Below are 9,944 nucleotides of genomic sequence, written 5' to 3' on the forward strand. Positions count from 1 at the left end.
GGTTCTCCCCAGAACTTCCTTGCTGTGCCTTGGGGCACGGGGGGTGCTTGCAACTTCCAGCAACTCAGCATCCATGGAGGGAGAGTTAAGGGGAGTCATGCTAGTCTCCTCTTCTTGGAAGCCCCCAAACTCTATGACTGGTTCTTTTGGCGCTTGGTTTGCGCTGAGGAGTGCCCTCAGGGGAAATCTCAGCCTTGCCTACTAATGCAACAGTTCCCTACCTCGACAACTTTCTTCAGTCCCTTTCATGTATAGACTGGAATCCGGGGGTGTGGCGCAAGTGTTGTTGAACCAGTTCTGCCTTTTGGACGGTGTCTAGTACTTCTCTTTGGAATGTGAGAATATTTAGCCCTTATTGTTCTAGTCTTTGCGGCCTCAGCAGAAATTCAAAGATCACAGAAGAATCCTGTTCAACAACCTATAAAATCATGTCTGGCTTCCAAAGCCACAGTGATAGCTCAAAGGAATAGATATCTTGTCTGCCTGGCTCACCACTGTTTCCCCAGAACCTAGAACAGTGCTTGACTCCAACAGACAACCAAGAAATATGTGTTCATTGGTTGTCTAAGTAAATGAATGACGGAATGATTCCATCCAGTAAAAAGGGCCCACATTTAGACCTACTTTAAGAGAGAAAAACTGAGTTTCTGGAGGTAGTTACTGGTCCTGGTGCATGTGTTTGTTGCCTCTAAGGCTGGTCCTAAGGATCTCCTTGAATCTTGCACCTTGTGTTTTGAGATGAATGCCATCTGAATTTCCAGAAAGTTCAGTTGTCTCCCTGAGACACAGCACCTTCCCAGCTTTGAGAAAGTCTCAGTTCCACACCTACCCCTAGCCCTGTTATCCACCCCACTCTTTAGGTCGGGGTAGGGGGGCCCTCTTCTTCCCACTACCTGCCCTGTTCCTTCAGGAGCTCTCCTCTTCATCCCTCAATGCTCACCTCAGAGCCCCATGAGCCTCCCAAGGCCAGAAACCTTGGCATCATCTTCGTCCCTGAGCTATTTTTTCCTCCCATGTGTCCAAGTCATTATTACTGCTCCGTCTCCTCCGTCTGCACTTCTGGAAGTCTGCCGCCCATTCAGCCTCTCACCGCTGGCCTGGGCCAAAACCCTCATGCAGACACACTTCCCTCACCACTAGGCGCCCCGCCCACTCCTCCGTGAGTACAAGTGGTCCTTGGAAATTCCCACCCTGTTCTCCTGGGGCTGCAGCCTGGCTAATCCACTCTGAGGACTCTCCTTCTGCCCCACCCCTGTGCCATCCCCCCTGTCCTGGCTCCCTCTTACCGCCCATTGCTCCCTCCCCTGTAACTGTTGGGACCTGTTGATACAGCTCTTCAGAATCTCCAATCCCATAAACACTTGAGCTTTTTGTTTGTTTTTCTTCTCTAAAGCTGCCAAAATTTATGGAGCCTCCTATGGTCCAAGCACTGTGCTAAGCATGCTACATAAATTGGCTCATTTAACAAAATAAAGGAGGCATTATGATTTCCACGCGTAAAAGGGGGAGACTGAGGCTGGGAATAGCTACTGGCTGGTTGGTAAGTAGCAGATGCAAGACTCAAACTTTGATCATTTCTCACCCAAGCCCAAGCTTGTCAGCATGCACCATGTTGTTCCTAAGCCCGGGCTTGTGCCTCAGCAGCCTTCCTCACCGGTGGTACCTTTCCTGGCCCCTCTGCCCCTGGTACCACCTGGGTCCCGCCACTGCACATTCCCTGCCCCTTCCCTGCCTGCAGGCCCACAATCAATTCCCTGGTGATATGGAGTTACCAGAACCTTCTCTCCCCCTCTACCCTTCTTGCCCAGGACAAGAAGGGGGGTGAACTCTTTCCAGCATGGCCCCTGACTCACCGTGTGTCACTTCCTCACCCCTGATCCCAGCTTCCTCCCCAGTGAGGCACAGAACCCTGCTAAGCCTACTCACCCATCTGGGGGTGGGGCAGCGGAGAGGGGGAAGGAAATCATCTCTGGAAAGTCCTGCAGAGAGAGGCGGAAGGGATTGATAAAGGATTCCTGCAGCAAAGGTTTGCTGGGACACACGCATCACACAAGGGAATGGAGAGCTGCTGAACACCCAGGGCCACTTATTCGCTTTCCCATGTCTTGTTGGGATAATGCCGGCAGCCACATGGCTACCAGAACCTAAACTAAGTTGATAAATAAAGACCAAAACAAGGAGTGAATTTCTGTTCCCTTTGCTAAGACCCAGACTTCCAACAGAATTCCAGGGATTTTTCTTCCTTGAAAGTGACTGGACCTCCAGCCCTGAATTCCTCTCCCCAGGAGAGCTCGTTCCCCCCCTCAGCACAAATAACACATTTCCCGGTTAATCAGTGGGCAGAACAGCTGAAGGAAGGCTGCTTGGGCCCCCAGCCATCCAGATTGGAGCAGCTGGTGGGCTCAGATGTCCTTGCGCAGACACTGGGCAGCTGAGACCTCAGCACAGCGCAGCCTCAGCCTCCGTTCTGGAAGGTGGGGGCTGAATGAAGAGTCTCCAGCTCGCTCCTGCAGGGCCCACGGGGGCTGCCAAGACCCTTCCACCTCAGACACCGTGGCCTGGCATCCCCGCAGAGCTCACCGTCACCCCGCCTCGGTCTGCCAATTCTGTCTTCTCCAGGTGGCCATGCATGCTTCTGTCTTCTGTGAACTGAGCTCAGCTCTCAGCTATTTTCTCATCTGAAAATGGAGACAAAGATGCTCTTCTTGCTACCCCCACCTTCAGGGCAAATGAGATAATCAGTCCGTCTAACCTGTGAGGGGCGGGGGGATCGATTACCGCCACTCCATCTGCCAGCTGGTATTTCTTGAGTGCTTAAAGTGCACCAGGCGTGGTGCTAAGTGTTTCCCAGACATTTTCTCATTGAATTCTCGCAGTAATCTTATGAAGGAAGTACTCCTGTTTCATCACGTAGCACATGAGGAAATGAAGGCTCAGAGAGGTAAAATGGCTTCCCCACAATCACAGAGCTAGTAAGTGGCTACAGTAGGGTTTGTTCCTTGGTTTGTCAGGTTCCAGGTGTGAAGCCTACGCCAGCCTCCAGAGGAGCATTGCTCTGGAAACGCCCCTCTGGGTACAGTTCTCTGGGAACTGGAAGCATTCATAGCTGTGTGTGGTGTATTGGGGGGTGCTGATGGCCACTTGGACTTCTGTCATAGGAGAGCCCCCACCAAGCACATCCCACCCCCCTCAGGTCTGTTTACAGCTAGGGACGCATTTTGGGTCAAGGGCGGGTAAGCCATCACGGTGAGTCTCAGTGAATCTGATTCCCTCCCGTGGAGGAGAAGGAAGGAAATCAAGCTTACCCTACATCAAATTGGTTTCAATAGCTAAAGGAAGGCTCATCTTACCCCTCAACTTTTCTCTTTGGAAAAGAAAAGTGCCATAAATAGAACATCTGTGTGCCCCTGTGTGGTAAGCATTGTAATTCCCATTTCACAAACCCAGAGGGGTGAAGACTCTTGCTCAAGGTCAGACAGCTAGGAGTCGAGCCAGAAGTCCACTAGAAAGTCTGGAACAGCTCCCAAGCCCATGCTGCTTCTGCTGCAACAGCCTACCCTTGCTCCAGGATGCCTTGCAATGATGTGAAGGTGCAGCTCTTCAAAACAGTAGGTTGTACTCCGTTTCTCTCCATTTCCAGTCTCTGATATATGAGTGGGCTGATTTGAAAGCTCTGTGCATTTAACTAAAGCTCAGACAATGTTTCCTACTTACCTGCATAAATTCCTCCAGGCTCTGGCTTAAGTGGACTCTTCTGGAACTCCTGGGGGGTGAAACTTAGCTTCTTTCTAAGCAGAGTCTCTGAAGACCTGAGCAGGAAAACAATGTGAGCAGCCTGGAAGGCCTCCTCCTTTTAGTTCCTTTTGGTAAGACCACAGGGGTTTGGAGTGCTCCACAGGGTGGGGGGTATTTGGATGGGGAGGAATCTCATACTGTATTACCCATTCAAAATCCTCAGGGAGACAGTCCTGTGGGCCAAAGGACTGTGCCAACCTATCCAGGATTCTGGAATGGCTGTGCTGGAATTTGAGGACAAGGCAAGTAGCAACATCTTCCCTTGGCTGTCATGGGGGTCTCCAGCCTGTCCCCACCTTTGGCTTCCTGCTGGGATGCAGTGGTCTCCCTCATACCCCAAAGGATAGGAGTTGAGGGAACAGAGAACAAAAGCTGCTGTAGGGTGTTTCCCAGAATAAGCTCTTCCCAGGGAGGCCCGTAAGCCGCCTTCTGTGCATTCTTCATCATCAAGACAAAGAAAGGGGGATAACCCCTTCTGCTATCATCTCTTGACCTCCACTGTCCCCTGGATCATATGCTGAGAATGGAGACACCCAATGAGGTTCTCCCTGGTGCTTCCAATACTCTCTCTAGGACCCCAAGCCCTTGGGGACAGGCTTGGACCCTCCAACTTTTCAAGACAGGGCACAGACACCAGGCTGGGGAGTGGGAGAGGAGGCGCAGCCAGATCCCAGTGGGCCCCAGCCTGCCTGCATGACTCATTCCTTGTTTCCGTCCACTCTGGTCTGAGTGCCTTGGCCCAGGGGCCTCCAGGAGGTTGTAACACAGGCTGGCCCCTCGCCCATCGGGGCTCAGCAGACAAAAATTAAAGATCTCACTGTTCAGGAACTCACACAGACAGCCGAGGCATGCTCTGTGTTCTGCCTCACCAGACCAGACTTCAGGCCGGAGGAGGCTGGTGGCCAAAGGAGGAAGGAAAGGCGTCTCCAGCTCCTCCCCCTCCTCTTTACCCCTCACATCCAGTCATGAAGCCCTGGCCACTGCCCACTCTCTTCTCACTCCTCAGTTCATCGCCTGAAGGTGGCGGTGCCACTGGCACTCCTCGGCTCCACTGCTCTCCTCCCCACCCCTGCCTGAAGATAACCATGCAGGAGAAGCAGACTTGTAAACAACTCCTCAGACATTTTCGGGCAGCAGAGTTCTAATCAGGCCTCTCACCTGCTCAGCAACCCTCAATGACTCCCCATGGCCTCACAAATCAAGCCCCAAACTTCTCACTAGGCCTGGCACACAAGCTTGTCTCATATACGTCCCCTCATGTATCTGGTATTCAGCACAGTCCTACTTGCTCAGAATCCCCCGTAGTTTCCTCTCGCATATCTCATCACCCAAATACTTTGGCTCACACCATTTCCTTCACCTGGAATATTTTTCCCGCCCCTGCTTGCCCGTCCTTTAGCTCCTATCTCAAAGGCCACTGCTTCTAAGAAGAAGACTTTCCAGAACCTGGTCTGGAAAGCTGGCTCCCTCTACTGAACCTCTGTAGCTCTCAGTGTACCCAACCCCACCCTGCATGACTAGGCCACAGCTGCCAGTCCTCAGCAGTGGGAAATACATGGGGCTTTGGAGTTCCACTCTGTACTGTCATTTACCAGCTTTGTGTTCTGGTTAAAGTGACTTAACCTCTTTGAGACATAGAAATTGTAATAGATGTCTTTCTAAGCATCGCTTCTAGGTAGGGCAAGTGTATTTACCAACCACACAACACTCCAGACACAATCGATTGGACCAGAGACAAGCGCCTGACCCAAGGGAGCCCTTTCATTGGTGGTCAGGGACCTAAGACTTCTGTGGGCTGACTTGACTGCAGACATCATTGGTTACTGGAAAAACAAGATTCTGTGTTAAACATTTGAACTAATAGACTTTTCTTTGAAAACCAAACCCTGGGATCAAAATAGAACAGGCGAGTCTCAGTTCTTGAGAGCTTGCAGTCCAAGGGGGTTCATATAACCCTAGACGTAAAGCCAGACAGGCGGTGTGACCTGTGCAGGGTCACACAACTAGTCAGAAACACAGAGAGGGCTAGGGCTCAGGGCTCTGGACCTGGGTTTGGTCCAGGGTGATTGGCCTCTGCTCCGGGGTCAAAGGGACGTGACCCTGAGCAGATTGCCTGAAGAAGAGCAAGGAGCCACCATGCCCCGAACCAACCTGTGCTGGCCCAGCTTTTGCACAAAGGGCTCCTTCCTTCAAGACAGCGGTTAAAAGACAAGGTCAGATCATGGCAGGGAGCGCAGACCCTGGTTCTAGTCCCCCATGTGTTCCCCGATCCCCCCACCCCGGGTCTGCCCCCTTCCTCTTCCAGATATCAATTTCCTCATCTCTAAAAAGAGAGGATTTTACTACATGAACTCAAATTCAATGTCAACACTAAGATTTTGATTTGAGGAGCAGACAGACAAGGGGTGGGTGTGGATCCAAGAAGTGTAGGATCCACAGAAGGTGAATGCTGGAGGGGACCTCTCTGAGAGATCAGCCAGCCCACTCCTTCAATTTATAGTTGAGGAAACTGAGGCCCAAAGGGGGGGAGAGGCTTGTTCGAGGTCACATGAGTGGTTATTGGCAGCCTCAGCTCTTGAACCACGGTCTCCTGACTCCCAGACCTCTCAACTCTTTCTCTTTCAAGTCCCTCAGGAAGCTGGGAGTCATCTGGCTGCCTCAGCCAGGAAAGCCCAGAGCGGCTGCGCGTGTCAGCAGCAGGGCCTCAGAGCCTGGGAACATCTCTGACAGGGTAGGTGCAAGTGCCAAAGCTGCTGGTGGGGAGGGATGGGGCTGGGGGCCAGGGAGGGCGTATTGGAGATAAGCTGTCAGCATCTCTCCTCTTCCAGTTGGCAAGAAGAAACAGAGAAGGGTCCATGATGATTGAAGGGAAACAGCCCCCCTTCTGATAGAGCCATTGCTCCATGGAGGGCTGGCATCTCCTTCTCTCTCTCCCTCTCTCCTCTCTCTCTCTCTTTCACACACACACACACACACACACACACACACACACACACACACACACTATCCTTTTGTGCCTAACTCCTGGAAACTGTCACTCCACATCCTTGGTCTCAAGATGTATATTGATATTCTCAGGGGCACTATTTGGTGGGACCTGGAGTTTCTTTCACTGCCAGAGATGTCTCCAAGAATCTGCCTACCTTTTAATGCTCAACCTGTCATGATGCCCTCACATTCTACAAACATTTTTGAGCATCAAATATGCAACCAGGTGCTGCGCTAGGCACTGGGGATGGGTAGGACATCCTCAATGCCAGTGTCATGATGAATGCTTCAATAGGGGAATTAACAGTCGCTTGGGTTCACTGAAGAACTACTTACCATGCAGGGTGGCGGTTGGCTAGGAAGAGTTTCTCAGAGTCTTGACTTTGACTTGAATCTTGAAGGCTAAAGGAGAGTTCGCCATGTAGGGGAGGGGAATGTGCCAAGGACAGGCCCTACACATGCAAAGGCAGGGGTGTAAGGTGAAGTCTGGGCTATTGGGGGGAATTTCAAGTAGCTCATGTGGCTGGAGTTTCAATGGGAACAGAAGTTACAGAAGGGGAGATGAGGCTGGAGGGGTAGGCTGGGATCAATTCATGGGGGGCTTAGGTCTAGTCCGCTCCTTTATTCCGAAACATGAACCTGCCCCACATGCAAGCCATCACCCTGGAGGGCACAGACTATTTATCTGGAATTCTGGAACTGCTGTCCTCTGGTCAATAGCAGGGAGCCATTGGTGTGGGGAGGAAGCAGTGTACTTGTAATCTCTGTCAACCCCCCAAAGCCACCCCAAGTAAACACCAATCAACATAAAGCCCATAAGCCTGCCATGAGGGCTTAAAACAATCCTCCAGCCCTGCTTCCAACCAGTCTATGCCCCCACATGCCTCCACTTTTATAGAAATTGTGGAACTGCCAATTCAGTAGGTTTGGCCTGGCCCCGGGCTCCTACTGCCATGGCCCACCAACCCTTTCCAAGCCTTTCCCCAAGTACTCCCCTGAATTCCCCACTCTCTCTGGACCCAGATTCTCCTGGAGACTCAGCCCCCTAGTTATTCTCCTGTCCCCAAGTCTCATTCTTGCTGGGCCTCAGATTCCTCTCCAGTCCCATAAATTCATGTTGTTGAAGTTATGTCATGCTGAAGTATCATAATTACATCTCCAAGCCCCACTCTGCAGCCTCCAGCTTAGCTTTGCCCCATGGATAGATAAGCCATATGTGCTTGACGTCAAACAGAGGGCTGGGGAGGGCCTGGTGTATTTCAGCCACCATTCATTAATCATCCCTTTGTCAGGCATCGGGGTTGCCAAGAAGAAGGCTTAGCCACTATCCTCAAGGAACGTCCAGTGTAGTGGGAAAGGCAGCACCACATAGCACGGTAAGTGCTATGATTGAGATGAGTTCAGGGTGCGATGTGAATATAAGGAAAGAGACCTCCAGGCTGGGAGTATGGAACAATCGGTCAGGGAAGGTCCTACCTACGATGCTGTCTGAGCAGAGTCTGGAAGGCAGGCCAGGTTTCAGCCTGGAGAAGAAGGAAAAGGATAGTGAGGCGTAGGCACAGCAATGAATACCAGAGCCAAGTTTGCAAAAAATTAAACCACACCGGAGTCTACCGCCTTTCCTTTTTCAACGGAGTTACTGATCAGAGAAATTTTTGCCAGAATTTTGAATGGTAGTCAAATGAAATTAAATGAGATTCAATGTGGATAGGCTAGGGCAATGAGGAGCCTATAGTAATGTGGCTAGATAGGTGTGTAGATGTTGGAATCATCATTCCCCACGTTGAGGGATAGGTGAAGATTGTGGAGATCTACAGTAGCCCATGAGCCAGGGCTGGCACCTTCACAAGACTTCTCACAATTTGGATGAAGTCAGAAAAAGCATTTTTATCAAATTTTCACATGACATAGGACTGGAGGAATAAATGATAAAAGCTGGATGACAGAAGCAAGATATAAACTGATCTAGATAAATTGAGATTTAATAGAGATAAGTGAAAACTCTTGCATCTTGGTCCAAAATAAGTAATAATTAAAGGATGAGGGATACTTGCTTTGATAGCAGTTCATGTGAAATGACTTTATTTGGGCAGAGTGTTGCGGGGAGGTACAGAGACTGTTGAAAAGGGAGATCCTGGTTAACTAACTACTGGTTTGAAATAAACTAACAATGCAAACTGCTAAAAGGCCTAGTGCCATCTTGGACGGAATCCAGGGCTTAGAACAGGAAGGGTAAGAGTGTACTCCCAGCTATGCAGATTGTTTAATGCTGCTGCCATGTTTTGGATGGCTTGTTACAACTTGGCAGCATGTCTAGGAGAAGGTGACCTGAAAGAGATAAATACAACCTGGGAGGAATACTTGAGATGCTGGAGAAAAGTCTGGCAATGTTCAACTGTTTGCAAGATTATTGGGTAACAGAGGGATACAGTTATTCTGTGTTTGCATTAGTCATAGCAGGTTAACTGCAGTAACAACCTCAAGACAGTAAGTAATTTTTCGTTCATGTCGAGCAGGACTCAAATTCACAAGGTCACGCAGGGCCCCAGGATCCTTCGATCATGGAGCTCTAGTATAGACATTCTTCCTCCTTCTCATTCAGCCAATAGATAGAAGAGGGGAAAACATGTGGAGTTTTGCACAGGGCTTTTCAGGGCGATGTCTGGAAGAGGGCAAGCACCATTCTGTCCACATTCCATTGATAAGAACTCAGTCACATGATCACACCTGACGACAAAGGAGGCTGGAAAATGTAATCTAATTGTATGTCCGGGAGAAAAAGGCTATGGGGATGTGCGCTTTAGAGTTGTGGACATGGAAGAGATTGCCTTAGGGTGACAAGAGTTCAGAGTTTAATGTATCCACACGAGGACTTGCACATAAAAAATGTAGACTTTGCAGCATTATTCATAAAAACCTAAGGTTAGCTAATGACTAAATGCCCATCAATGCCCAAATCTGGCATAGCTATATGATGAAATACTACTCGTCAGTAACAAGGAGCGGGCTACCGACACATGCTACTACACGGATGGACCTCAACAACATTACGCTCGGTGAAAGAAGCCAGTCACAGCACCGTATAGCATATGCTTCCCTTTATATGAAATAGTCAAAAAGGGCAAAACTACAGAGACAAAGAAGATCCCAGGGACATGGAT

This window comes from Ailuropoda melanoleuca, chromosome 14, assembly GCF_002007445.2.
Source record: "Ailuropoda melanoleuca isolate Jingjing chromosome 14, ASM200744v2, whole genome shotgun sequence".
Taxonomy (NCBI): Eukaryota; Metazoa; Chordata; class Mammalia; order Carnivora; family Ursidae; genus Ailuropoda; species Ailuropoda melanoleuca.